General features: G+C 37.7%; 2 pseudogenes; both read right to left on the bottom strand.

The window, feature by feature from the left end:
* Nucleotides 1–7,774: 7,774 nt before the first annotated feature.
* Nucleotides 7,775–11,096, bottom strand: LOC149011199 (receptor-like protein 6; annotated as a pseudogene).
* A 3,514-nt stretch (nucleotides 11,097–14,610) lies between these two features.
* LOC149011198 (receptor-like protein 49) lies at nucleotides 14,611–18,112 on the bottom strand (annotated as a pseudogene).
* Nucleotides 18,113–27,170: the final 9,058 nt, after the last annotated feature.

Raw genomic sequence — 27,170 nt, 5'->3', positions numbered from 1 at the left:
ATAGAGAGCCTTTTTTCCAAACTGTTTGACTCCCAGAATACCAATAAGTTTATATTTGGTATGCTGATTCACATTCCTACTAAAGAAAATTTCACTTTTCTCCACATTAATAACCTATCCTGTAATGTTAGAGAATAGATCAAGAATAACTTGAAACACACATGCATCCTCCACATTGGCTCCACAAAACAAAAATGTATCATCAGAAAAAGAAGAAGAAAAAAAAAACACAAAACAGATGAGAGATCTTAGGAGCATTCCTAGGAATCCTTAAGCCTTGAAAGGCATTGACACTTCTAAAATTGGAGAGTAATCTGGATAAAGAACTCCATGACAAGGAGGAATAGATATGGACTTAGAGGACACCCTTGTCAAAGTCCTCTGTTGCCGGTGAGCCAAGAATATGGAGACCCATTGATTTTGATTTAAAAAGTGGCCGATGAGATCAGAGTAGAGATAAGGTCACAACATTTGGAGTTAAAGCCTAAACATTGCAAAATTTTCATAAGAGAGTTCCATTCAACTCTATCATAAGCTTTAGACATATCAAGCTTAAGGGCCATAAAACCCTGCTTACTCCTAGTGTGTGACAAGAAATGAAAAACTTCATGCACAACCATGATGTTATCATGAATCTGTCTAGATGGAACAGAAGTACCCTGAAAAGGAGGCATGAAATCACTCAACAAAGGTCTCATTCTACGGGCTAGAATTTTAGCAAGAATCTTGTAGGACACATTGCACAAGCTAATGGGTATGAAGTCAGTCACTTCAGAAGGATCGTCCTTCTTTGGGATGAAACACAACAAAAGTGTGATTAACACCAAAGGTAAAGTAGCATAACGAAAGAAATTCTGTACAAACATTAAAATTTCATTTTTTACAATCTCTCAAAATTTCTGGAAGAATACCGCCTGGAAACCATCGAAACCTAGAGCTTTAAATGCCCCAATAGAGAAAACAACATACTTGATCTCTGCCTCATCAAGCATATCAGCAATGCAATTAGAGTTAAAGAACGAGGGGAGAAGGCAAAAACAAATCATTAAGAAAAGAACTATCAACAAGCTTGGGAGAAGTGTATAATTTAATCATGTAATCACCAAAACAATTAGCAATCAAAGCAATTTCAGAAATGACACAATCCCCTTCATTTAAGAATTCAATTTTCCTCTTTTGGTATTAATACGTGAAGAAAGATGATAAAATCTAGTATTTCTATCACCACTCACCATATACAATTTTGTAGCTTTTTGGAACCATAATATTTCTTGGGCTTTGTAGATCCAACCGAGCCATGCCTTTTTTTTATTTATTATATTCTAACCAGTTGGGGGCAGATGAGGTTTTAATAGCCCAAAGTTCAGCTTCAATTCTCTCACAAAGGGACTGAACATTCCCAAACTTCCCGTTATTCCACCTTCTAAGAAATATGGCAAGATCAAGTTTTTGATTAAGGGGAACATTACCTAGACCCAATTGCTGGAAAGATCCTGAAAGAAATATGGATGATCATGCCAGGCAGCTTGGTAGTGAAATAATTTCCCGCCACTTAACAGAAAAGGGTTAGTATTAAGGAGGGGAGAATGATCAGAACCAATAGCTGGGAGTTTTGAAAGCTTTAGATTTGGAAATACGTCCAAAATAGTAGGAGAAAAGAACACACACTCTAATTTTTCCCGAGTTAAAAGCGGAGGTTTTTTGTGGTTGGACCATGTGAACATAGGACTAGTGCCAAATAGTTCCACCAAAGAAAAGGAGTTGATTAGATTCTTGAGGAAAGAGAGTGCAGGTGATGGCCGAAATAGTCCCCCACACTTATTAGAGGCAATCATAACTTCATTGAAATCACCACAAAGAAGGAAAGGATAAAAAATTGCTTGAAGTGATCGAAAGAGAGATTGCCAATAGGTAATTCAATCTGGGTATTGGGGTGGGGCGTAGATGAAAACAACCACAAAGGAGAGATGCAATGAGTGAAATTGTATGCCCACAAAACTAGAAGAAAAAAAATAAGACGTTGAATTTAATAATTGTGCGAGCAAGAACCCAAAGCCCTCCTTGAAACCATCACACACCCCTACTAGGAATTTCAAAACTAGAGGATAATTGATAGAACTGTTTCCCAAATTTTGGCATTATATCCAGTTAAGATTTACATTTGGTTTCACATAGAAACAGAACATTAGGATTAGACTTGCTACAAAGTTTCCCTAGATTCTGCATGGAGAATTTGCCATTGATGCCCTGTACATTCCAAGAGAGGATCATCATCTTTACTTTAAACAAAAAGGTAGAAAGCCATTAGAGATTGCACTAATTCTTTTTCAAAATCCACTTCCACTTTAGACAAAAAGTGATACTACAAAAGCGTTTACAACAGAAAATTAAACACGCTAACTGGATTCTAAATAAAAACCAAGAGTTAGTTCTGATATTGTTGGACAGAAACAGGGAGCACTTGATAAAGCACAGACATAACATCAATTGCCAAGAACTAATTAGCGAAGAAATCATGGATCTGGGAAAATAGAAGGCCATAATATTTGTGGAAACCAACAAAAATCCAAGAGAAGATAGAAAAACAAAGCGTAGAGATGAAGAGGATTGAAAGCAATAATTGAAATACAAGGTTCACCTGGTTTTCCATCAGAGGTTGATTTGTCATCGAGTTTTGAAATAAGGTTGCCAAAAAAAATTTCAGGAAAGTATTTTCTGCCCTATTGAGGACTCTTGAGTCAATGTCACCTTTGATTTGATCTAGCAGGTTATCAGGAACAGCAGTCATGGTCAGTAAAGAGTCAACCTTTTGTCTTAAAGGCCTCAAAGGGGTTGAAGATTGGGGTGGGCAGGGTTTGGGATTGGATCATTTGATGCGGGAGAAGTATGTGGTTCGGGCTGTGTGATCTCTTTCATTTGTGGGCGTGTTTACTGGGACCTGAGCTCCAACTCTCATCATCTCCCGAAGCATTAGCAGCAGCATCAGCTTTTTTGGAGACATCACCATGCATACCACCTACCCTAAGGTTATGGTGGTTACAGTATACATGATAAATATTAATTGTCTTTGCATGTCAGTCAATTCTTTCTCTTTCAACCCATGACATTTGTGCAAACTTCGGTCATGGCCATCCAGCTCAACAACTTAATTACCCCAATCAAAAACCGAGATCTTAAAAGATTTGAGAGGTTCCTCAGAGAGAAGAGAGGAAGAAATCATCAGATTGGTCACCTTTATCATCACTAACAATCTCATTCTTTTCATATGGTAGCACTTCACCATCTTCTTTAACCATGCCTTCATCACATTCCATCTGATTGAGACCCGGAGGCAAATTTTTTGAAGGTCCATGATTCTTCAAAATTTCAGAAAGTTTGGACACTTTTTGGGCTTTGAAAGCCAACAACTTCTCCAATGTTTTTGAAGACAAAACTTTGGACAAGCCAAACCAAATAGGGGTAGCTTTGGCTTTTTTGAAAAACCCAGATAAGTTTAAGTCCTTATTAGAACTTCCATCAGATAGTCTTCTAAAAGGGCAACCTCCATCCGAATGGGTTAAACGACCACAACAAGTATAGAGAAGTTTCACTTAAAATTTGCACTTCAAGTGCACAAATTCACCACTATCAGTCCCTAGCGCCACCTGGAATTCGACTGCATCGGCTAAATCAAACATAATTTTTTCTCAAGCCACTCTTGAAGACAGACCAAGGTCTTTGAGGTGTAGTTGAACATCAACAACCCTTCCAAGCTGTGAAGCAACTTTAGCAATCTCTTTGGATGAGTAGCAGCTGTCCCTGACATCATGGAATTGAACCCAAATTGCCACCGGGGGAGTTGGGTCACCAAGTTGATAAGAAACAAGGAAGGGTTCCAACGCCATATGAAAGAGCATATTGTCTATCCACCATGGTGCCTTAGAAAGCATAATGTTCCTTTGATCACTAGTAACAAATTCTATTGCAAAGAACCCTTCGTTGAAGCAGCAAATCATGGTCACACCAAGGTCCCAGCAGGCAATCAATCTTTCCGTCATCATCATAGAGGTGAAATTCAGAGAGGAAGAAACTTTCGGGTAGCCTATCAAATGACCAAAGAAGGCTTTATCACTTTGTTTGCCAGGGATCAACTTTGACATTAGTCCATCAAACAAGGAAACCCCAGAGCCAGTGATCCTCCATACTGCTGCATCTGAAGTTTCGAAAGCCATCTTCTACTCACACCGGTCTAGAGGCTGTAGGAGACCCAACCAAATAAAGGCAGCCTTGGACTGGCCAGTGCTCCGAAACATTAGAGAACTAAGGGGCTTCCTTGGATTAACGGGTAATTAATTTCGATTTATTCACTGGTATGCTCATGTTGCAGCACCTTTGCAGCACTATTAAAAAAAAGGAAGTTATATGTGGATGCCAGTAACTCAAAAAGCCTTTGAAAGCCTCCAATAAATACTTACTTTTGCACCGGTATTGGCATTTTCGGACTTCAACCATCCCTTCATAGTGGAGACTGACGCGTCAGAAGAAGGAATAGGGGCAATGTTTTCTCAAGATCATTGTCCCATCTCATTCTTCAACAAGAAGTTGCGGCTAAAGATGATGATAGCTTCAACATATGTTCATGAAATGTATGTGGTAACTCAGGCTATAAATCAGTGGCTACAATACCTCCTTGGGCAGCAATTCACCATTGTTACAGATCAGTGAAGCTTCCATGAGCTCACCACACAAGTCATCCAGACCCCAAAGCAATAGCACTAGCTCTTGAAAATCCTTGGTTTCACGTTCGACATCGTCTGTATACCCGGTACGGAGAACTCTGCAGCTGATGCTCTATCCCACCGACCACACCTAGTGGCGTCCCTTTTTACATTCTCCATGCCGATGCTGAACTTTTTGGATGTTCTAAAAGCAGAAATTGAATCTGATACGAAATTCTGCCAACTACGGGATGACTTGCTACAGAAACCTACAAGGGTGGAGGGATATTCAACAAAATAGGGGTTGCTATTTTTCCACCATCATCTGGTGATTCTTGAAGCAACCTTGAAGCATCTCCCCAGAGGTTGCTATTCTTGCAGGAGTATCACACCAATTCAGATGGTGGGCATGCAGGCTTTCTCAGAACCTACCATCAGGTAGCAGTGAACCTTATTGGAAGGGAGTCCGTTCAGATGTGCACAATTTTGTGAGGGAATGAGTTATTTGCCAATAGATGAAATCCATCAAAGCGGTCCCTAGGGACTCCTCCAGCCCTTGCCCATCCTAGAGAAAGTTTAGGAGGATGTTTCTTTAGATTTCATCACCTCCCTTCCCAACTCGCAAGGGAAAACTACCATCTTGATGGTAGTTGACAGACTGACGACGTATGCACCTTTTTGTGCGATGGGCAGTATTATCACAAGTAAAAAGGTTGATGAGGTTTTTCTCCATGAAATTATCAAATTGCATGGCATACCCCGTTCATTGGTGTCTAATTGTGATCCACTGTTCATCATAAATTTCTGGCAGGAATTATTTCATCTTTAGGGAACAACTTTAGCCATGGGGAGCACCTACCACCAGCAAACAGAGGTCCAGATGGAAGCTTTAAACAAATGCGTGGAGCAATATCTCAAAAGTTATGTGGCAGATGAATCAAACCTATGGGTTAAGTACATTCCTCTTGATGAATTGTGGTACAATACATCCTTTCATAACACCACCGGAATGACACCATTTGAGGCATTTGTGTGGGTGTGCACCACCCACCTTTGCACAGTACACTCCCAACTCTACAAAGAATGAAGTGGTAGATACAGAACTACAAACCAAAGCTTCCCTACTCCATACACTTCGCTCTAACTTGCTCAATGCTCAAGAGAAGATGAAATACGTTGCAAAAAAACATCAACAGGATGTGGAATTTGCAAACAGGGACTTAGTGTGGGTAGAGCTCCGACCTTATCAGCAAACCTCTGTGGCATTGCTTGCTCATCAAAAACTAGGACTCAAATTCTTTGGGCCAATTATAGCTCACTTCAGCAAGGTCTCCTACAAGCTAGACCTCCCAACTGAAGCTAGAATTCACCTAGCATTCCATGTTTCATTGCTCAACAAATTCATGGGTGATATAGCTAGTATTCTGTCATTTTCCCACCAATTTTGGCAGATTCCACCTAGCTGGTCCCTTTGGCTATTATGAATCGCTGTCACATCCGTCAAGGGAACCAGTCTATGGACCAAGTTCTGGTGCAGTGGTCTAATTTTCCACTTGAAGACACCACTTGGGAGGACGTCTGTAAGATCCGACAACTTGCTCCTAATCTGAACCTTGAGGACAAGGTTTTGCCGTAATAGGTGGCCAATGTTACGAAGCATGTACCTTCAGTTGGTGTAGGGGATACGTGAGCGAGTGAGAGGGACATTCAGGGGACCACACCCAAGACCACAAAGGCCACGATGGGCGACAAGCAAGAGCAAGATCAAAGCACCACCGTAGTGGCAGCAAGACCACACAGTGAGAGGAAACCACCGGTGAGTTTAAAGGATTATGTGTAAAGGAGGGAAAGGGACAATTAGCGATGGGAAGGAGTTTTGTGATCACGATAGGAGTGGATGTAAGGGATTAATTGTAGGGTTAGCACTAGAAGCATTGTAGGGTTTTGAAGAGAGCAGTATATAAGTTGTAACTGCGAATAATCAGTATGAATGAAATATTTTCTTCTTCCTTGGAGGCGTCACCGTCGAAGCTGGCTGTCTTCCCTTGAAACGTTAACAGAGCTAGTGTTTTGTTAAAGGTAGGAAGAAGTAGTGGTTCCTCGGAACTGCAAGCAGTAATGGATGCTCTTATTGCGGCTGACGAATTGGGTGTGTTTGAGCAATTTTCTTTAGCCAAGATCATCACTAACCGCAAGACTTTATGTGACGCTTTACCTTGTCCTATTAGGCATTGGCCATATGGCCTTCTTCTCTCTCTTTTTGGGTTTGTAAATAATAGTCTTAAAATAGCTCCTTCATTAGACACCAACTCTGTATACATTCAGGGTTTACTAATATGCTATGAAACAATGGATGTGTGTGTATATATATAGTTTCTTGGTTTGGCGAATAAAAGAAATTGCAGAAATTCATTTCTTTCCAAAGTGAAGTGAAGAGCCACACTTCACATAATCCAAGCAGACTTGGAACAAAAGAGAGCTCACTCGAGGCAAACAAGGGAATATAGTGGATCATTTCCCAATTAGGGTAGCACAAACTTCTCCCCCAAAGCTTCTTCACAACAAAATGGGGGTGGTATTGACATCTGAATAATAATAAATAAATTTCAAAGTGACCCTAGTGGGGTCCCACATAGACCCTACCGAGTTTTTTGGTGAAGAAGCATCCAGGGATGTGATTAAGACTCAAGAAAGCTTAGTTAGGGGTTCAGAATTGAATCAATATGAAACACGTTAGGACGTTACCCTTCCATGATATGAAGGGGATTTTTGGAACTTACAAGATAAAAAATGATGACTCTTAATGTAATATATTGACATAGTGTACTCTAGCGCAATTTAAGGTAATATTTCCGGGTGTTTATGTTAATTTAGCATACACTTGGGTTGTCTGTGCTATTCATTATATATCTTAGGGTGTCTCTAAAATTTTCCCATAGAAAATATTAAATATAGATACATTAAAAGGTGGCTCAACATCTGACTCAACCCAAAGACGAGTACACACAAGCATAGAAACATAATAAAAGAACAAAATTGCAAAAGCAAATATAGGAAATTTCATTGTCGATATGGATTCATTTCTCTCTATTCTGGAATTTGGTTTTGCTTGTCCCTTTCCTCTGTTTGGACACCACAAGCCTAGAAATGAACTCAGAACATCTGTTTTTTTCTCCAGAATAACTCTCGTCCAACAACCGATCCAACTATAACACTGGCGCATTATCCTACCAATGCAAACCTCCAATCGAACAAACATGTTTCATCATGATCATCATCATTTCCTTTTCGGATTGTCAATGTGGGAGGTAAAACTCTGCACTTCTTTGTCAAAGGAAAACTACATAATCCTGCATTTCCCTCATAGGAAGCATTTGAAAAGTGTTGAATTGGCTCCCTTGTGGAATAATTCCTATTAAGTTGTTGTAAGATAGATCCAAGACTTCAAGGAATGTCAAACTTACCAATTGCATTGGGATTTCTCCAAAGAGTTTGTTTCAAGAAAGGTCTAGTGACTCAAGACCACTTAGATTTCCCATCGAAAATGGAATTCGACCTATTAGGCTATTTCGAAACAAGTTTAGCACATTGAGTGCTTTCAAGTTTCCCAATGCATCAAGGATCTTTCCTACAAAATAATTGCTAGATAGATCAATGGTGGTGAAGGTGGTTAAAATTCTCTGCATGTCCAGCTCTGTTCCCTTCTCAGTAATTACAATTGTGTCTTGATAGTATGCAAGATTATTTGCATTATAGTAATACAAGTCGGATACATACCTGTTACACATCATAGCCTTCCAATGACGAATGTATTGCAATGGTAAATCTCCCGTAAAATTATTGAAAGAGAGATCAATGACATGCAGGCTTGGGAAGGATAAGAATGAGCTTGGATAGGTTGAGTGATGGGACCACCAAATTTGTTGGACCTTAGAACTAGAACTTGCAATTCAGTGAGATTTTCCAACCAATGGGGAAAGGTACCACTCAACTGGTTGTCTGGAATATCCAATATAGTGAGTAACTTGCAGTTGCTTAATGATCTTGGAACTTCTCCTTGGAGATTGTTTTCATTGAGTTTCAGGGTAATGCAGATTGCACCCATCTTTGACATCAAGAGGAATGGGCCCATGTAATTTGATCCTTTGCAAATTTAGCACACCCAAATTGCTATTGTTGAGGCATGTTGGAATGTTGCCACTCAATTGGTTGTTGGACAAATCTATGACCTCAAAATTGCTACCCTTGTAGATTGAGGAAGGGATTTTTTCAGCTAATTTGTTGTTTGAAATTGAGAAGAAATAGGTGATTTCAAAGAAAAAGGAAGTGAGATTCCCTAAGATATGGGATACAACCTCCCTGTCATACTCATCAAATGTTTGGGGAGAGCATGGAGAAGATGATTGACATTCTTGCATCATGTTTGAGTGAAGATCAAGTACTTCTAATATGTTGAAGGAGTGATTAGGTAATGGCAATTCCAGACCTGTGAACACATTCTCAGAAAGGTTCAGCTCTCTCAGATTCTTTAGCCATATCCATTGGGTATCTCACCACCAATTATGTTGCCATCAATACGTAGATTGTTCAATTCCTTGAGATCCTTAAGGACTCTAGGAACTTTCTAATTTTATTATAGGAAGGTCTAGAAGTTCTAGCTCCTAATTCTTGAGGAAATTTTCAGGGAATTTACTAATGTTGCAAGAACTCAAATATATGATCAAAAATTGAGCATTGACTTGATGTCACCACTATTATTGCTTGGAAAACCATCATAGGAAAGATCTCCATATATCTTGTCCTAGGTTGCCAAAGTCATTGAATGAAAGGTCAAGAACTTCAACTATTCCTTTGATCTTAGAAATCAAACTCATCAAGTCTTCTGCTCTCAAATGGTTGTCACTTAATAAAATATGTGGCATCATATGATTAGAGAAAGGAGAGGAGATGTTGTGGATAGGAGGAGGCTGACTTATTACGATCTCATTGAATTGGTTAATGGACAAGTCCAATTGATACATTGATGGGAGATAAAACAGAGAAAAATGGATGGGCCCTTGGAACAAATTGTTGTTCAACAGTAGTCCCTCAAGATGGGTTAGATTACTAATAGATGGAGGGATTGGTCCTGATAAGTTACAATGATCAAGATCTAATTCCTCCAAAAACTTTAGGTTCCCAATCGAACTTGGCAACCTCCCTTGGAATTTTGTCCATCCAGTAGACAGATATTGAAGAGTAGCGTTTATTTGAGGGAATTCAGGCAAGCGCCCTGAGATAAGTGAATTAAAAGATAAGTCTATGGAACTCAACTTAGGTAGAAGAAAATCACTACTTGGAAAATCTCCATAGAACCCAAAACTATGAAGATTAAGGGCAGTGAGAGAAGTGAGGTTCATCAAAGAACTCGGTATTGTGGAAATGAGATTCTCATTGTTACCAAGGTCTAGCTCTGTCAGAAAACGAAAGCTGGAGATTGATGCATCCAAGGGTCTTGTAATTATCTATTCATTGACAACACGTAAAGGTTAGGGTGTGCGGATGACAAGTGACGACACCAATCCCTATTACTTGAGCTGACAAGTTGATATCATTAAACGTAGTTCTTTTAACCTAGTTAAGGTTTTAAAGAACATTCCCAAATGAGGGATTTCAAGTGATCCAGAATTTCCCCACTTGTAAGAGAGATCAAGCGAAACCAACTTGGTATGATTAGAGATTCTGGATGAGATTTTGCCATGAAATCCATTGTCAGAAAGATCAAGAGAAACCAAATTGGTAAGATTTGAGATTTCAGATGGGATTTGGCCTTGAAAGTTATTCTGAGAAAGATCAAGAGAAACCAACTTGGTAAGATTTGAGATTTGAGATGGGATTTGGCCCTGAAAGTTATTTGATGAAAGATCAAGAGAAACCAATTCTGTGAGTTGTGATATTTTTTACGGAAATTGTCCCGAAAAAGAGTTACCTGAGAGGTTGAGATGCATTAATCCAGAGAGTCTTTCAAAGCCCAATGGTGCAAAGTAATCAAAAACGTTCCGTGAGATGTCGAGCATTTGAAGGTGAAGGAGATTGAAAAGGGTACTATTGGAATGGATAGAACCATGGAGCGACGAATTGAAGAGAGCAAGCCCAACTACATGACCAGTTGTGCCATCGCAAGAGATGCCTTCCCAGAAGCAACAATCAGTATTTGGCTTCCACAAGTTGAGAGATGGAGGACATTCTCCAGAGACACAGGAGTGCTTTTGCTTAAATTGCAGTAAAGCAGAGCGCTCATCAAGGAGACACAAATGAGAAGGAGAAGAAAGGAAACAAGCCTGAAATAGAACTAGTAAGAAAAGAAGGAATTGCCAACACATACTTGCCTAATAAATTTCTTCAAAGGAACTAGAAAAGGCATAGGCTTTGTAAATGTTGGATGACTGATGCATCGAGTTCTTCTGGCTGCTTATTTATAGACAAAACATGCATGAGACAATTCCTAAGAAGGATCCTAATACAAACGTGATTTATGGGCATGATAAAGTATTTTCCATGAAGAGTGATGGTGAGTGCCTCACGGATCTTTTGGGGGTGAAAGCCCAATAAGATTCTTTAGAAAACAACGTATCAACACATTATTGACTACAAAGACCGGATCATTCCAAGTATAGATGTTTTATGATTTTTTTTTTCTACAAATCAATGCCATCTACTCTGCTGTGTAAGTCTTTATAAAGTTTGAAAGTTGTCTCTGCACAGCCCCCCGAGTGGGTCATTTGGAGCTTTCAAATTTCTTTTAATCACTATTGTCATTCCACCCAAATTGTGTGAATCTCAGGGAATTCTACAGCTGATTTTTCTAAGCTGCCTCTCTTAATTCCATATCAGTTCAGTTTGGGATCAACTAAAAAATGTTCCTGTAGGCATGTATGAATTGGAACAAATTAGACAAAAGGCAAACTAATAATGGACGAAAGAGAGTGAAAAAGAGAAGAAAAGAAACCAATGCATCTAATTGCTGCATGATGGGCCTTATGGGGTGAGGCTAAGAGTCAAATCATGAAGAATATAAGATGTGAGCTTAGCTTTAAGACTACGAAAAGAAGAACTGAGCTTTAAGAATCCCTAGTGAGTGATGGGTTATCTAAGCAAATGCTTTAAGACTTCTTAGTGGGTAGCGGGTCATTTGGGCAAACGCTTTATGACCCCGTAGTCAGTGACGGGGTCATTTGGGCAAATGCGCTTTTCTTTTTTTGGGTAAAATGAACGCTTTAAGACGTCTTTGGTATGAGAAAGTCATTATAGATTTTGGAAGATGCATCTTGTGGTTTGGAGTTTTCAAATTTATATACGCAATGGAACGGTGATTGTCTTTTAACATGGAAACTCGAGTTTTCTTTTAAAAAGAGTGATAACAATGGTTTACTTATATTTGCTTGGATAAAGTTATAAATTTCCCCAATCTTCTCCCAATTTTTGGTCCCTTACACTTTTATGATGGATGTCAAGGAAAACGGCGAGATAAAAACATTAGGGGCTATTTGGTTATATGAATCCAGGAATTTGAAATGAAATAGGATTTTATATCTAGATTTTATATCTATGGATTTCAAATCTGTGGACTTATGGTTTAAAAAATTAATTGTTTTGTTAGCCTCAAATCCATCAAAGTTCGTAAAGTTCCGTCAGGTTACCCCGCGTGAATCTGTAAATTTCATCTATTTTATATTAGTTGGTGAACATTGTTCTAACTCATAGCTCTAAGATGACTAGCATGAAGCCAGCTTCAACACCACCTAGACTCAACATCATAGATAGACTTACACTGACCTCAACACTGATCTTGTGATTGTCAGAAACATCAACAGCTGAAATCTTTGAGACAAAGACGTCTGTTCAAAAGTCTTTGTTGTTTTAAAGCCGAAAGCAGATGATAAAGACGTTCGAAGAGAATAAGCCAAGCTGAGCTGGATTTCACCCACTACCCAAGAATGACTTAATTCACGTTTTTAGGCAAAAAAATGAAATCCATAGATTTCATGAATCCAGAGATGTTTTACAACCAAACAGACATAAATCTCTGATTCATGAATCCAGGAATTTCAAATCTCTAGATTCAAAGAACCAAACAAGCCCTAAGAATGGGGAATTATAAAAAAAAAAATTAAGATGGTTTAACTTGTGGGGAGTAAGACAAATGAGGTAGAACTGGTCATGGTTAAACTTAATATAATTTGGTGGTAACGTATTGGATAGGCCTAGAAATTTGGTGCCAACGGCCAAATCCACCTTGGCCGGCCTTGAGCTCAAACGGGGACTAGATTTAATGTCTCTAAGAATGTATTAGAGTTGGAAATTAACATGCATTAAGAGTTTGAAGCTGGGCTGAGTTAGGGTTGAGGCCTCAAGCCAAAAGTGAGGCAGCCCAATCCTATGTGTAATAAGTATAATGTATATTTTAATTGTTAAGAGATTATAGGAGTACGGAAATTTGTCCAATCCATTTTCTTGTCAGAAATAGATTGTCCATTTTCTTGTAGATGTATGACATGTGTCATAACATCACATCAAATGGTTGAAATCCATTTACAAGTCACATCAAAAAGTTGTAATTAAATTTAAAAAAAAAATGATGTGACTTATAAATAGACCTCAACCTTTTGATGTGATGTTGGGAACATGTCACACATCTACAAAGAAATCGATGTCAGAAATGGACAAGAAATTAGTCCATAGGAGTACCATATCAAAATGTATTTTCTCAAATTACCTTCCATTCTTGATTCATCTCTAATAAAGTAATATACTAAAATGCTATAACACACCATGGTAAGAAATTTTGCCAAATTTGCAGAAACTTGCCAAAATTTCTGGTTCAACCTATGGTGAAATAAAATCATAAGCAAAATTGAAAAGTTGTAAGTTTCACAGAATTGTAGGGGGAATTTCCAAAATCTCAATGAAATTTCACCAAAATTTCGCTGCAATCTTTTACCCTTACTATAAAAAAGGTCAAAATCTGAACAAAATTTAGGGGTTTTGATAGTTTCACTAGGTAGCAAAACTCCTAGTTTTGGCAAAATGTTGCACCTTGGAACACACCCTCTAAGAAGAAAGGGGGGGTATTCGAAGTGCTAGAACCTAATTGTTCATAGATTGACTTGGATGGGAAATGCACGTCAGATTGGAACAGAAGTAGAAGGAAACAGTTGATGGTTATGAGTGAGAGAATAGAGATCTAGTCCCCATGCTTCATATTGTTTCATGTTTTCAGATCCTTAAAGCTTGTACCTGCCCATGAGAAATTTATGTACAGTTTCTGGCCATCAACACGCAAATCCATTTCAATTCAGCCCTATTGAAAATAACTTTATGTTTGCTGTTGTTGATCTATACGGCTCACATTTTGAAAGGAATCTAAAGTTCTTATTAGCGTGTATAAACCATTATCTTTTCAAAATATGATGACTATCTGATATTAAACAATTCCAACAAAATAGGAAGAGAGAAAAAGTATAAAAATTAAAAAAGTTACATCTAATTACGCATAATGGACTCCTATAAAGGATGGAGAAAAGGAAAAGAATTAAATAAAGAAAAATAGATATAAAGAATTAAGAATGTAAAAACAAAGAATAATTTGTTCATTTTGAAATATCATGGGAAAAGAAAAAGTAAAAGTTTTTTTTTTCTTGGGGAATGAGAGGTGAAACATATGAGAGGGGAACAAGAGTAAATATAGAGTAAGTATAGGGGAGAGAGAATTTTTTTTTTTTCCAAAAAATTAAAGATACATTTAAAGGGGCTACAATGTCTGACTGAGACCAAATATGAGTATACACAAACATAAAAACATAACAAAACACAAAGGGGAAATTTTTGCGTGGTGCAATAACGAATCTAATTTATCCAAGTTGTGGATATTGATTCATTTCCTTCTATTGTGGCATTTGATTTTCCTTCACCTTTTTCTCAACTTGGACACCATAAACCTAGCAATGAACTGAGAACATCTATTTTTTCTCCATAATAACTCTCTTCCAACAACCAATCCAATTATTAAACCAGAGCAATATCCTGCCAAGGCAAACCTCCAATCAAGCATACATGTTTCATTATCATCATGATCATCTCCTTGTTGGATTGTCAATGTGGAAGGTAAAACTCTGCACTTCTTTGTCAAAGGAAAACCACATAATCCTGCATTTCCCTCATATGAAGCATTTGAAAAAGTGTTGAATTGGCTTCCTTGTGGAATAATTCCTATTAAGTTGTTGTAAGATAGATCCAAGACTTCAAGAAATGTCAAACTTGCCAATTGCATTGGGATTTCTCCAGAGAGTTTGTTTCTTGATAGATCTAGTGACTCAAGTCCACTTAGATTTCCCATGGAAAATGGAATTTTACCTGTTAGGCAATTTCCGGACAAGTTAAGCACTTTCAATGCTTTTAAATTTCCCAATGCATCGAGGATCTTTCCTACAAAGAAGTTGTTGGATAGATCAATGGTGGTGAAGATGGTTAAAATTTTCTGTATTTCCAAGTATATTCCCTTCTCAGTGATTTCAATTCGGTCTTGATAGTATGCAGAACTATTTTCACTTTGGTAGTACAAGTGAGATGTATCCTTGTCAAACATCATAGCCTTCCAGTGACAAATGTATTGCAATGGTAAATCTCCAGTAAAATTATTAAAAGAGAGATCAATGACATGTAGGCTTGCAAAGGGACGGGAATGAGGTTGGACGGGTTGAGCAATGGGACCAACAAATCTGTTAGACCTCAAAACAAGAACCTGCAACTCAGCAATACTTTCCAACCAATGAGGAAAGGTACCGTTCAGCTGGTTTTCTGAAATATCCAATACCTTGAGTGACTCACAACTGCCGAGTGATCTCGGAATTTTTCCATGAAGCTTGTTTGCATTGAGTTTGAGGGTATGCATATTGCACCCATCTTTGAAAAGATCTAGAGGAATGGATCCATGTAAATTGTTCCTTTCCAAATTTAGCACCCCCATATTGCTTTGCCGAGGCAAATTGGAATGCTATCGCTCAATTTGTTCTTGGACAAATCCAAGATATCAAAGTTTCTTAATTTGCAGATTGAGGAAGGGATTTTTTCAGTTAATTTGTTGTCTGAAATTGAAAAGAAATAGATGGTTTTAGAGAAAAGGGAAGTGAGACTCCCTAAGATATGGGAAACAACCTCAATATCATACTCATCAAATGTTTGGGGAGAGCATGGTGTAGATGATTGACATTCTTGTATCATGTTTGAGTGAAGATCCAGAACTTCTAACATGTTGAAGGAGTGATTAGGTAATGGCAATTCCAAACCTGTGATCACGTTGTTAGAAAGGTTCAGATTTCTCAAATTCTTTTTCCATATACATTTGGGTATCTCACCACCAAGTCTATTACCACCAATATATAGAGTGTTCAATTCCTTGGTATCCTTAAGGAAATCTGGGAATTTTGTAATTCTATTGTTAGAAAGGTCTAGACTAGCTAATTCATTTTGATTCTTCAGGAAATTTCTTGGGAATTCACTGATGTTGCAAGAATGCAAACTCAATCCAGAAATCTGAGCACTGACAAAATTGATGTCACCACTATGATTATTGCTGGGGAGACCATCATAGGAAAGATTTTTATCTTCTCCTAAGTAGCTAAAGTCATTGAGTGAAAGATCAAGGTATTCAATTGTACCTTTGATCTTTGAAATTGATCTCATCAAGTCTTCCCCACTCAAATGGTTGCCACTCAGATAAAGTTCTTGTGAGAAAGAAGAAATGTTGTGAATAGGAGGAGGCTCATTTATGACTCCATCGAATTGGTTATTGGACAAGTCCAAATGCCACATTGATGAGAGAAAAAACAATGAAGAATGGATGGGCCCTTGGAGTAAGTTGTTCTGCAACACTAGTAACCTAAGATTGGGAAAACTACCCTTGAAAAAGCAATCAGGAATTTGACCACCCAGACTGTTGTATGAAAGACTCAATTCTGTAAGCTGGGTAAGATTAGCAATAGAAGGAGGGACTGATCCAAATAAGTTACAACCATTGACAAATAATCCCTCCAAAAACAAGAGGTTCCCAATTGAACTTGGTAACATCCCTTGGAATTTTGTCCAGCCAATGGACAAATATTGAAGAGAGGTGTTCATGTGAGGGAATTCTGGCAAATGAACTAAGAGGAGAGGATTATCAAATAAGTCTATGCTACTCAACTTAGGTTGAAGAAAAACACTACTTGGGAAATTTCCGTATAATCCACAACTAGAAAGACTAAGGAGAGTGAGAGAAGTGAGGTTCATCAAAGAACTTGGTATTGTGGAAGTCAGATTCTTGTTGTCCTGAAGGTCTAGCTCTGTCAGAAAATGAAAGCTCGAGACTGATGCATCCAAGGGACCTGTAAGTGAACAATTACTCAATGACAACACATGAAGGTTAGGGAGTGCAGATGATAAGTGATGACACCAATCCCTATTTATTTGAGATGACAAATTCACCCCGTCAAGATGGAGTTCTCTTAACATGGCTAAGGTTTGGACGAATGCTCTCAAATCAGGGATTTCAAGTTGAAACCATCCCACGTTGTTAGAGAGGTCAAGAGAAACCAACTTGGTGAGATTTGAGACTTCAGATGGGATTTGGCCCTGAAAGTTATTCCCAGAAAGATCAAGAGAGACCAACTTGATGAGATTTGAGATTTCAGATGGGATTTGGCCCTGAAAGTTATTCCCAGAAAGATCAAGAGAAACCAACCTGGTGAGATTTGAGATTCAGATGGTATTTGGCCCTGAAAGTTATTCCCAGAAAGATCAAGAGAAACCAAATTGATGAGATTTGAGATTTTAGCTGAGATCTGGCCCTGAAAGTAATTCCCAGAAAGGTCAAGTGAAACCAACTTGGTAAGGTTGGAGATTTCAGCTAAGATTTTGCCCTGAAATTCATTGTAAGAAAGATCAAGAGAAACCAATTCTGTGAGCTGTGACATTTTTGACGGAAATTGTCCCGAAAAAGAGTTACCTGAGAGGTTGAGATGCATTAATCCAGAGAGTCTTTCAAAGCCCGATGGTGCAAAGTAATCAAAAACGTTCCGTGAGATGTCGAGCATTTGAAGGTGAAGGAGATTGAAGAGGGTACTATTGGAATGGATAGAACCATGAAGCCCCGAACTAAAGAGAGCAAGGCCAACTACATGACCAGTGGTGTCATCACAAGAGATGCCTTCCCAGAAGCAACAATCAGTATTTGGCTTCCACGAGTTGAGAGATGGAGGACATTCTCTAGAGGCACAGGAGTGCTTTTGCTTAAATTGAAGTAAAGCAGAGCGCTCATCATGGAGACACAAATGAGAAGGAGAAGAAAGGAAACAAGCCTGAAATAGAACTAGTAAGAAAAGAAGGAATTGCCAACACATACTTTGCCTTATGAATTTCTTCAAAGGAACTAGAATAGGTATAGGTTTTGTAATTGTTGGATGACTGATGCATGAAGGAGTTCTCCTTGCTGCTTATTTATAGACAAAACATGATTGAGACAGTCTCTAAGAAGGATCCTAATAGAAACATGATTTATGGGCATGATAAAGTATTTTCCATAAAGAGGTCTTGTCCTCGAGAAAAAATTAAAGAAAATTCAAATGCAAATAAGAAACTAGTGCAACAAAATAAATCCAAACTCACTTTCGTAGGAATCACGGTTACACTTAGCATGTGCAACAGGCCTTTAAACCACTAGGTTACCCCTAGAGGACGAGTTTTGTCTCGTGGATGTTTGCAATGAATGTACATCCAAAATTCCAATTTTAGCTCAAAATAAAACATTGCAAATTCCAACTCTAACAATTGGTAAGTACTCATACAAGATCAATAGCTATGACAATTTTTCTCACCATTGATTTAAGATCCCCCACACTTGAACTTTATTACCCCATATTGATTCTTGAGACTTAGCATATATCTCAATCAAGGACTCACCTTATATCTTTCAAGTACACCTCTCCTTTAAGCAAAACCACTCATAAATTAAGGGGACCAAGGACTAAGGTTTTGAAGTATTTTTGACCAAACAATTTTACCAAGGCATTGATGACACTTGTATTTATTTCTTTTTTTTTTCTTTTGAGTAGTGAACTCTACATTACTCCACTACGAATGGCTTGAATGACATGGTGGAGCAGACACCAGAAACCCAAGTTACTTTGTAGCTTTGCTTTGCATATGCCAACATAGACAGTGATGCAAGAGTTTTTTTCAATAATCTCCTTCCTAAGAGTTTCGATCAAGTCACCTCGATTCCTGAGTCGGAGTGCCCTGTCTAGTTCCAAGGAATTCAACTTTTACTTTCTACTCTTTTTTTTTTTTTTTTTTTCTTCTTCTTCTTTTGTCATGCCCTACACAAAATTGATCTCAACTTCTAGCCAAAGAAACAAGGACCCACAAAACTCATAGATGGTTCGACGCCTTAAGTTAAGGGCCTTTTATTTTTCTAAGGAAAGTCTCATCTCAACATATATACAAGTTACCTTCCTCTCAACAGGGTTTTTATGTGTTCATGATGGGTACCAAAATCACTCTCATTTCACACATCATAGCAATTGAAAGAATATGTATAATAACCAAAAGTCAAAGTTAAAATCTACAACGCAGCTACCCCCCCCCCCCCCCACACTTAAGTAATGCAATGTCCTCAATGCATGTATGCTAAACAAAGAAGACAAATGAGGGGTATACCTTTCAGTCAAGATGTGCTTATCATGGAAAGCTTTAGTCTTATCTTCAATATCAATGTATGATGGGGAAGGCACTCCAAATAAGAAAAACCATGAATCGAAAAATCATCTCTAACGATCTCAAGAAAAGCATTCACAATGTTAAAGAAAATTCTCATCATACGTTAAGGTTCTCTAGAAGGTTTTGCATCTTTCATAAGATGAATATGATGTTGTTCAATGGAAGAGCTTAGACCTTTGATATGAGTGATAAACCAACCCAATGCTTCTCTATTATCATTCAACAGTGTGATCAACTCTTCTGCTTTGTCAGAAGTTAAATCAGAGACAACAAGGACAGGAAGAGTATTATCTTGTTCCAATAAAGCATACTTCAAATTAGAAGGCAACTCTTTCGATTCTAGCTTGGGGGTTCAATTATTGAGGGCTTGGGAATGGAGATGGAGATGGATAGAGATTTAATAGGCTCCAAAGGTGTGTGAAAATTTAAGACTTCAGAAAAGAAAGTTTCACTATCATCATCCAACATATCCATAAATTCTTGAAATTCATAATTAAAATCAATCTCAAAGTTGGTAATCACATCATTAGGACAATCAAAAAATTCCTCAAGCATATTGATCTCTTCTTCTATTTGTGGTTGTTTCCCTATCCTAAATATATTAAACTCCACAGTTCGATTTCCAAAAGACAACCGTAAAAGACCATTTCAACAATTGATTAATGCATTACTAGTAGCCAAAAATGGTCTTCCTAAAATTATTGGGATTTCATCCTTGATTGAAAAAGGTTTAGTATCTAGCACAATGAAATCAACTGGAAAAATAAATTCTCCCACTTTCAGTAAAACATCTTCTTAACTGACCTATCTGCCAACTGAAGAGTAGTTCTAGTTGCTTTCAATTCTCCCAATCCTAGTTGCTTATAAACATGGTAAGGCAGAAGATTCACACTTGCACCAAGATCAAGTAAAGCATGTTCAATGTGTGTATTGCCTATGACACAAGCTATGGTGGGGCTCCCTAGATCCTTATACTTGGTTGCTACAGGTTGAGTTATTATGGAACTAATGTTACCTGCCAAGAACGCCTTTTGGGAATGCTAGTGATTCTTTTATGAGTGCATAAATCTTTCAACACTTTTGCATAGGCGGGGATCTGGGATATGGCATCCAAAAGAGGGATATTCACTTCTATCTTTTTGAAGACATCAAAAATTTTCTCCATAGTTGCACTCTTCTTCTTATTAACTAGACGACTGGGATAAGGGGCCTTAGGAACATAAGGACTCTCATTTGAAATTTGCTCTTTTCTCATAGTTTCTGATAGTGGTTCACCAAACTTAGGTACTGCTAAAGCAACTGGCTCATCCTCAACTTCTATGGGTTCCTCAAACAAACTTTTATTAGGAAATACTTGAACAGTCTCCTCATCACAGTGGTCACTAATCTTGCTCTTTTCATTGATATGTGACTCACCTGTTAAATACCCTTTCCCACTTCTCAATGCAGACACATAATTAATTGAAGCTAAAGAAGAATGGGAGGATTCAACTTGGTTGACTTGATTTGGTGGTCTTTGTTGAATCTGAATCCTAGGATTTAACTCAGGTTGGCTAGGCATTTTACCTTTTTCTCTCTCAGACAAAGCACTTGCAAGAGTGGAAATTTGTTTTTCCATATTATGCATAGAAGTCATGAAGGTGCTGGAAAGTACTTCCATATTCTTCTCTCAGGAAGAGAGACGAGAAAACTCTGTTGAAACTAGGTGATGATTGATTTTGTGCAATGTGAGGCATATGAGGCACAATTGGTGGATTGACAGGCCTAGCTAAATTGGCATTATGGAAATTTGGGGCTTGAGGGAACTGGACATTTGGATTATGAGAAAATTGGGCATTTTTCTTTTGAGGGGCACCAAAGTGATTTTGTGTGGAATAATTGCTTAATCCATTTTGGTTTTGCCCTTGAGACCATGAAAAGTTAGGATGATTCTTCCACCCAAGATTGTACGTGTTTCTGTACGGGTTTGGAAACATTGCACTGACATTTTCATGTTGGCCTCCAGAATAGCTAGGACATTCATCAATTACATGTGTAGGAGATTGACACCATGCACACATAACAATAGAATTGTCAATAAAATGTGCTTGACTTGGTGATGGTGGTGCAGCCTTAACTACCAAAGTCTCTAACTTTTTTAAAATATTATCTATTTGTGCTTCCTTATGAACTTGGCTATCAACAAAATATCCCCTACTAGTCCTTTTAGACTCTTGGGTTGACTCCCATTCTCTAGCTCTATCTGCTAGGTCTAAAAGAAAATTCCAAGCTTCGGAATCATCAGTGAATGATGTAAATCCTTTGGGGCACATAGATTCCAAGAGTTGTTTTGTTTGATAATCGATACCCTCATAAATTATTTGGCATAAATGTCATAATTCTATACCATGGTGAGGGCATTCTTGGAGAAGGCTTTGAAACCTTTCCATTACCTTAGCAAAGGACTCATTGGGTTTCTGACGAAATTGAAGAATATCATTTCTTATTTTGTTCGTCTTAGAGAAAGGAAAGAATTTCTTCAAGAATAGGACAGTAAATTGTTCCCATGTGATAATGCTATCCCTAGGTAAGCTATAAAGCCACTTTTTGGCTTGATCCTTTAATGCAAAGGTAATAAACCGTAGTCTTACGGCATCATCAATAAGTTGTTGTACCTTCATAAGGACACAAACCTCCTCAAACTCCCTAAGGAACAAATATGCATCTTGATCAGGTAACCCATGAAATTGGGGTAACATAGATAGATAATGAGATTTGAGCTCAAAATTATTACCCCTCACTTCAGGTAAACGTATACAAGAAGGTTGTGCAGATCGGGTTGGATAAAATCTATCCCTAAGACTCTTAGGTGGAGGTGGTGGAGGTGGTGGAGGTAGACCTTCCATGGTCAAGTTAGACACTCGGACAATTCTATTTGTAGAATCACGAGTCCAGACACACATGCACTAACCACCTAATGCAATTAATGACTCTTATGAAAGAATGAGATTTTTTTTTTAAATAAAATAAAAATAAAAACAAAGTAACTAAAGAATAAAAGAAAAGAAAATAACAAAAACGAAAGGAAAGTAGTGAATTTCCCACCACAAAGATTGAAACAATGATTCCAAAGCTGTAAGGTTGCCGTATAGTTGAGCGCTTATAGGTTTGACAGCAAGGGAATCCATATAGTCTTCAGAGCCACCTACAATCGAATCCTGGGGATTCTGCAGTAGAGTGGGGACTACTATACGTTTTTGTTTCTACTCAAGTTAAGAGTAATATCTTTGAATTTTATTTTTTTTATTTTTAAATCACTTCGATTTACCTAAGAATTAGAAAAACAAAGTGGACTAATACCTCCCCGGCAACGGCGCCAAAAACTTGTCTGTGAATTTTAAAAGTAACCACAAGCGCACGGCATCGTGTAGCTAACGGGTCGATCTTAAGGAGATATGCCATTTATAATTCAACTTCTTAATAGTAATGCGAGAGTGGAATGATTCAATTTTTGTTAACTAATTCACTAAACTAAACAATCCTAATCTATACGTCTAATGCAATCGAATTGAAACGAAAAACAAATTAAACACAATCAATGCATAAATAAAAGACAGGAAAAAAAATGTGAACAATAAAAATAAAAAGGAAAAAAAAATAAAACCAGTTAGTATGTTAAAGCAATCAGTAAAATTTAGTTCATAGTTAAAATGCAGATGCAACACCACCCGTCACCGAAGCCAGAGGCACGACTGTAGGCTTGCTCCGGTTATGTGGTCCGAAATTATGAATGAATAGGCAGAAAGTAAATAACAAAGCAATAAACAAAGCAATAAAAGGAAAAGGAAGCCTTAACCAAAGAGAGGCACGACTGTAGGCATCTCTGATCAAGGATCCAAGGGAAGGGAGAACAATAAATAATGCTGAAAGTAAATCCTAAATTAAGAATATAGAGGGGTAGATAGAAGCGGGAATGGAGGGAGGAGAGAAGATTAATAAAGAAGGTTACTTACTTGCGAATTGAACAAACGATTCGAATCTCAACCAACCCTAACAACCAGATCTAGATCTAGAATGATCTAAATCTGCAATTGCTAGACCCAGAGAAAAACAAATCTAAAAAAATTGAATCTTGAACTTGAAGCTTGAACTTGAATTGCATTACACAAAAAGATTAAACCTAAACATTGAATCTAGAAATTTAAATCTCACTAATGCAAGCAAAGAAAACTAGAGAAAGTCTAAATAAACTGAAGAGAGAAGAAAGAATGCTACTACTAAGCTCTAGAACACGTTCTCTTTTGATGGAGTATGCTCTCCTTTTATAGAGTTTACATGAGATATGAAGCACGGCTGAATTTGAATAAAACTCAGGGTTTCTATTTGACTCAACCAATTAGGGTTTTGACATAGTAATCGCGCCAACTTAGAGAGATCAAATGCATAATTCCACCGTTGCATTTGAGGTTTAAGTAGTCGTGAAGCTCTCCTCCAAAAATCAGCACGATCGGACATCAAATGACCGTTCGATGAAGGATTTGATCGAAACTGGACAGAGGCATTCAAAAACGGGATTTTTCCTCTTTTTCTTTCTAAATATAAATTTTTTTTCCTCTTTTTCTTTCTTTAATTAAATCCAAGATAAGAGATAAGATATTGAGGTATGCAAGGACTCTTTTCCATTTGGACTCTCTCAATAATATCTCTGTAGATTTGATTTAAAATCTCAGCCGTAGATCAAATTTGCCTTCTTTATCTATTCAGTATTTCGGAGTTGGCCCATAATCACACATCTCTAGCCCATCATGCTCCAGATCATGCTCATTTTCGCATTTGAGAATTTGAATAGACTTCTTGACATGTAAAATAGCATGATTCAAGCCCAAAACTCCAAATATTTGCTTAAATCTTGGAATGTCCTAAAATCTGCAAAAACAACATAAAACCCAAGGTAACTCCATTCTAAGTGTATAAAATGCATGCTTTATGCCCTGAGATTTCACACATAAATGTGCTCATCAGGTCCCATGATGGTGAGTGCCTCACAGATCTTTAGGTGGTGAAAGCCCCAGAAGATTCTTTAAGGGCCTGTTTGGTTACATAAGTCTGAAGATTTCAAATATCTAAAGATTTCAAATCCATAGATTTCAAATCTATGGAGTTATAATTTATAAAATTATATGTTTGGTTGTGGAATGAAATCTGTGGATTCATCCTAAAAAACTATTTGATCAACATGATTTTTGTGAATGTGAAAATGTATAGCTTTTTTGAAATCTCTAGATTTCACCCTTTACCCATAAATCTACAGATTCACGTTTTTAGTGTTAAAAGGTGAGTCTCTAGATTTCATGAATCTAGAGATTTTTACAACCACACGGGTATAATTCTGAGATTCATGAATCTAGAGATTTGAAATCTCTGGATTCATGTAACCAAACAGGCCCTAAGAAAACAACGTATCAACACATTCTTGACTAGAATGACCGGACAAGTAAAGATTACTTGGAATGTTTTATGAATTTTTTTCTACAAATCAATGCCATCTACTTTGCTGTATAAGTTTTTATGAAGTTTGAAAGTTGTCTCTGCACAGCCCCTCGAGGAGGTCATTTGGAGTTTACAAATTTCTTTTAATCACTATTGTCATTCCACCCAAATTGTCCTAACTCCAATGAATCTGAGGGAATTCTACAGCTGAGTTTTCTAACCTGCCTCCTTAATTCCATATCAGTTCAGTTTGGGTCAACCAAAAAATGTTCCTGTAGGCATGTATGAATTGGAACAAATAAGACAAAAGGCAAACTAATAATGGACGAAAGAGAGTGAAAAAGAGAAGAAAAGAAACTATTGCATCTAATTGCTGCTAGCTTTCTTATGGGGTTATGGGGTGACGAGTCAAATCTTGAAGATTATAAGATGTGAATTCAACTTTGCTTTTTTAAAGCCCCCTTAATGAGTGATGGGTCATCTAAGCAAATGCTTTAAGACTTGTTAGTGGCCGGCGGGTCATTTGGGCAAACGCTTTATGACTCAGTGATGGGTCATCTGGGAAAACACGTTTTTTCTTTTCTGGTAAAGGAAACACTTTGAGACTTCTTTGGTTTGAGAAAGTCATGGTATGGTTGGAAGATGCCTCTCCTGGTGGTTTAGAGTATTCAAATTTCCATACACAATGGAAAGGTGATTGTCTTTTAAATGGAAAATAGAGTTTTCTTTTAAAAAGAGTGACAACAATGGATTTACTTATATTTGCTTCGATAAAGTTATAAATTTCCCCAATCTTCTCCTAGTTTTTGGTCCTTACACATAAATTTTATGGTGGATGTCAAGGAAAATGGGGAGATAAGAAATTAAGATGGTTTAACCTATGGTGAGTAAGACGAATGACGTAGAACTGGTCATGGTTAAATTTAAGATAATATGGTGGTAATGCATTGGATAGGCCTACAAATTTGGTGCCAATGGCCAAATCCACCTTGGCAGGCCTTGAGCTCAAATGGGGACTAGATTTAATGTCTCTAAGAATGGATTATGGTTGGAAATTAACATGCGTTAAGAATTTGAAGCTGGGTTGAGGCCTCAAGCCAAAAGTGAAGCAGTCCAATCCTACATGATTACCATATCAAAATGTATTTTCTCAAATTACCTTCCATTCTTGATTCATCTCTAATAAAGTAATATCTTAATTAGAATGCTGGAACACACCATGGGAAGAAATTTAAACTTGCCAAACTTTCTGTGTTTCGACATATGGTGAAACAAAATCACAGGCAAAATTGAAAAGTTGTAACTTACCATTGAAATGTGGGGGAAATTTCTTAAATCTCAATGAAATTTCACAGCAATCTTTGCCCTAATGATAAAAAAGGTTGAAATCTGAAAAAAAAAAAAATTCTAAAATTTCTGCACAATTTTAGAGTTTTGATAGTTTCACTGGGTAGCGAAACCCTTAGTTTCAGCAAAATTTTTGCACCTTGGAACACATCCTCTAAGATGAAGGGGTGTAAAAAATTCGAAGTGTGAGAACCTAATTGTTCATAGCTTGAGCTGGGTGGGAAATGCACGTCAGATTGGAACAGAACTAGAAGGAGATATTTGATGATCTTGAGTGAGAGAATAGAGATCTAGTCCCCATACTTCCTATCGTTTCATGTTTTCGGAGCCATAAAACTTATACCTGTCGATGAGAAATTCATGTAATGTCGGGCCATCAACGCGCAAATCCTTATCAATTCAGCCCTGTTGGAAATGACTTTATGCTTGCTGTTGTTGATCTACACGGCTCACCTTTTGAAAAGAATCTGAAGTTCTTATTAGCGCGTATAATGCCATGATCTTTTCAAAATATGATATTGACTTGCACCCAAAAAAAAAAAACCATCTGATTTGGTCAGAGCTCATTTATCCGTAGTTATGGGATTGCATCCCTAGTTGAAATTAGGAAGAACGGGTCCCCAAGATTTCCTGAGGCACGTTCAAATGTTGCCATTCAATTGTTCGTTGGAAAAATCCAAGACATCAACCTTGCTTCCCTTGCAGAATGAGAAAGCAAATTGAAAAGAAAGTGGTGATTTCAGTGAGAAGGGAAATCGACTGCATGTTCGGGGAGAGCCCGAAACTGATGAGTGACACTCTTGTATCATGTTAAGAGTGAAGATCTAATGCCATCATGTTGCAGGAGTAAATGGGTAATGGCAATTC

This window comes from Hakea prostrata, chromosome 7 (assembly GCF_041222555.1).
Source record: "Hakea prostrata isolate BN-2017 chromosome 7, UWA_Hpros_2, whole genome shotgun sequence".
NCBI classification, from domain to species: domain Eukaryota; kingdom Viridiplantae; phylum Streptophyta; class Magnoliopsida; order Proteales; family Proteaceae; genus Hakea; species Hakea prostrata.
The sequence above is the reverse complement of the archived record's forward strand: the minus strand, read 5'-3'. Positions and strand labels throughout refer to the sequence as shown.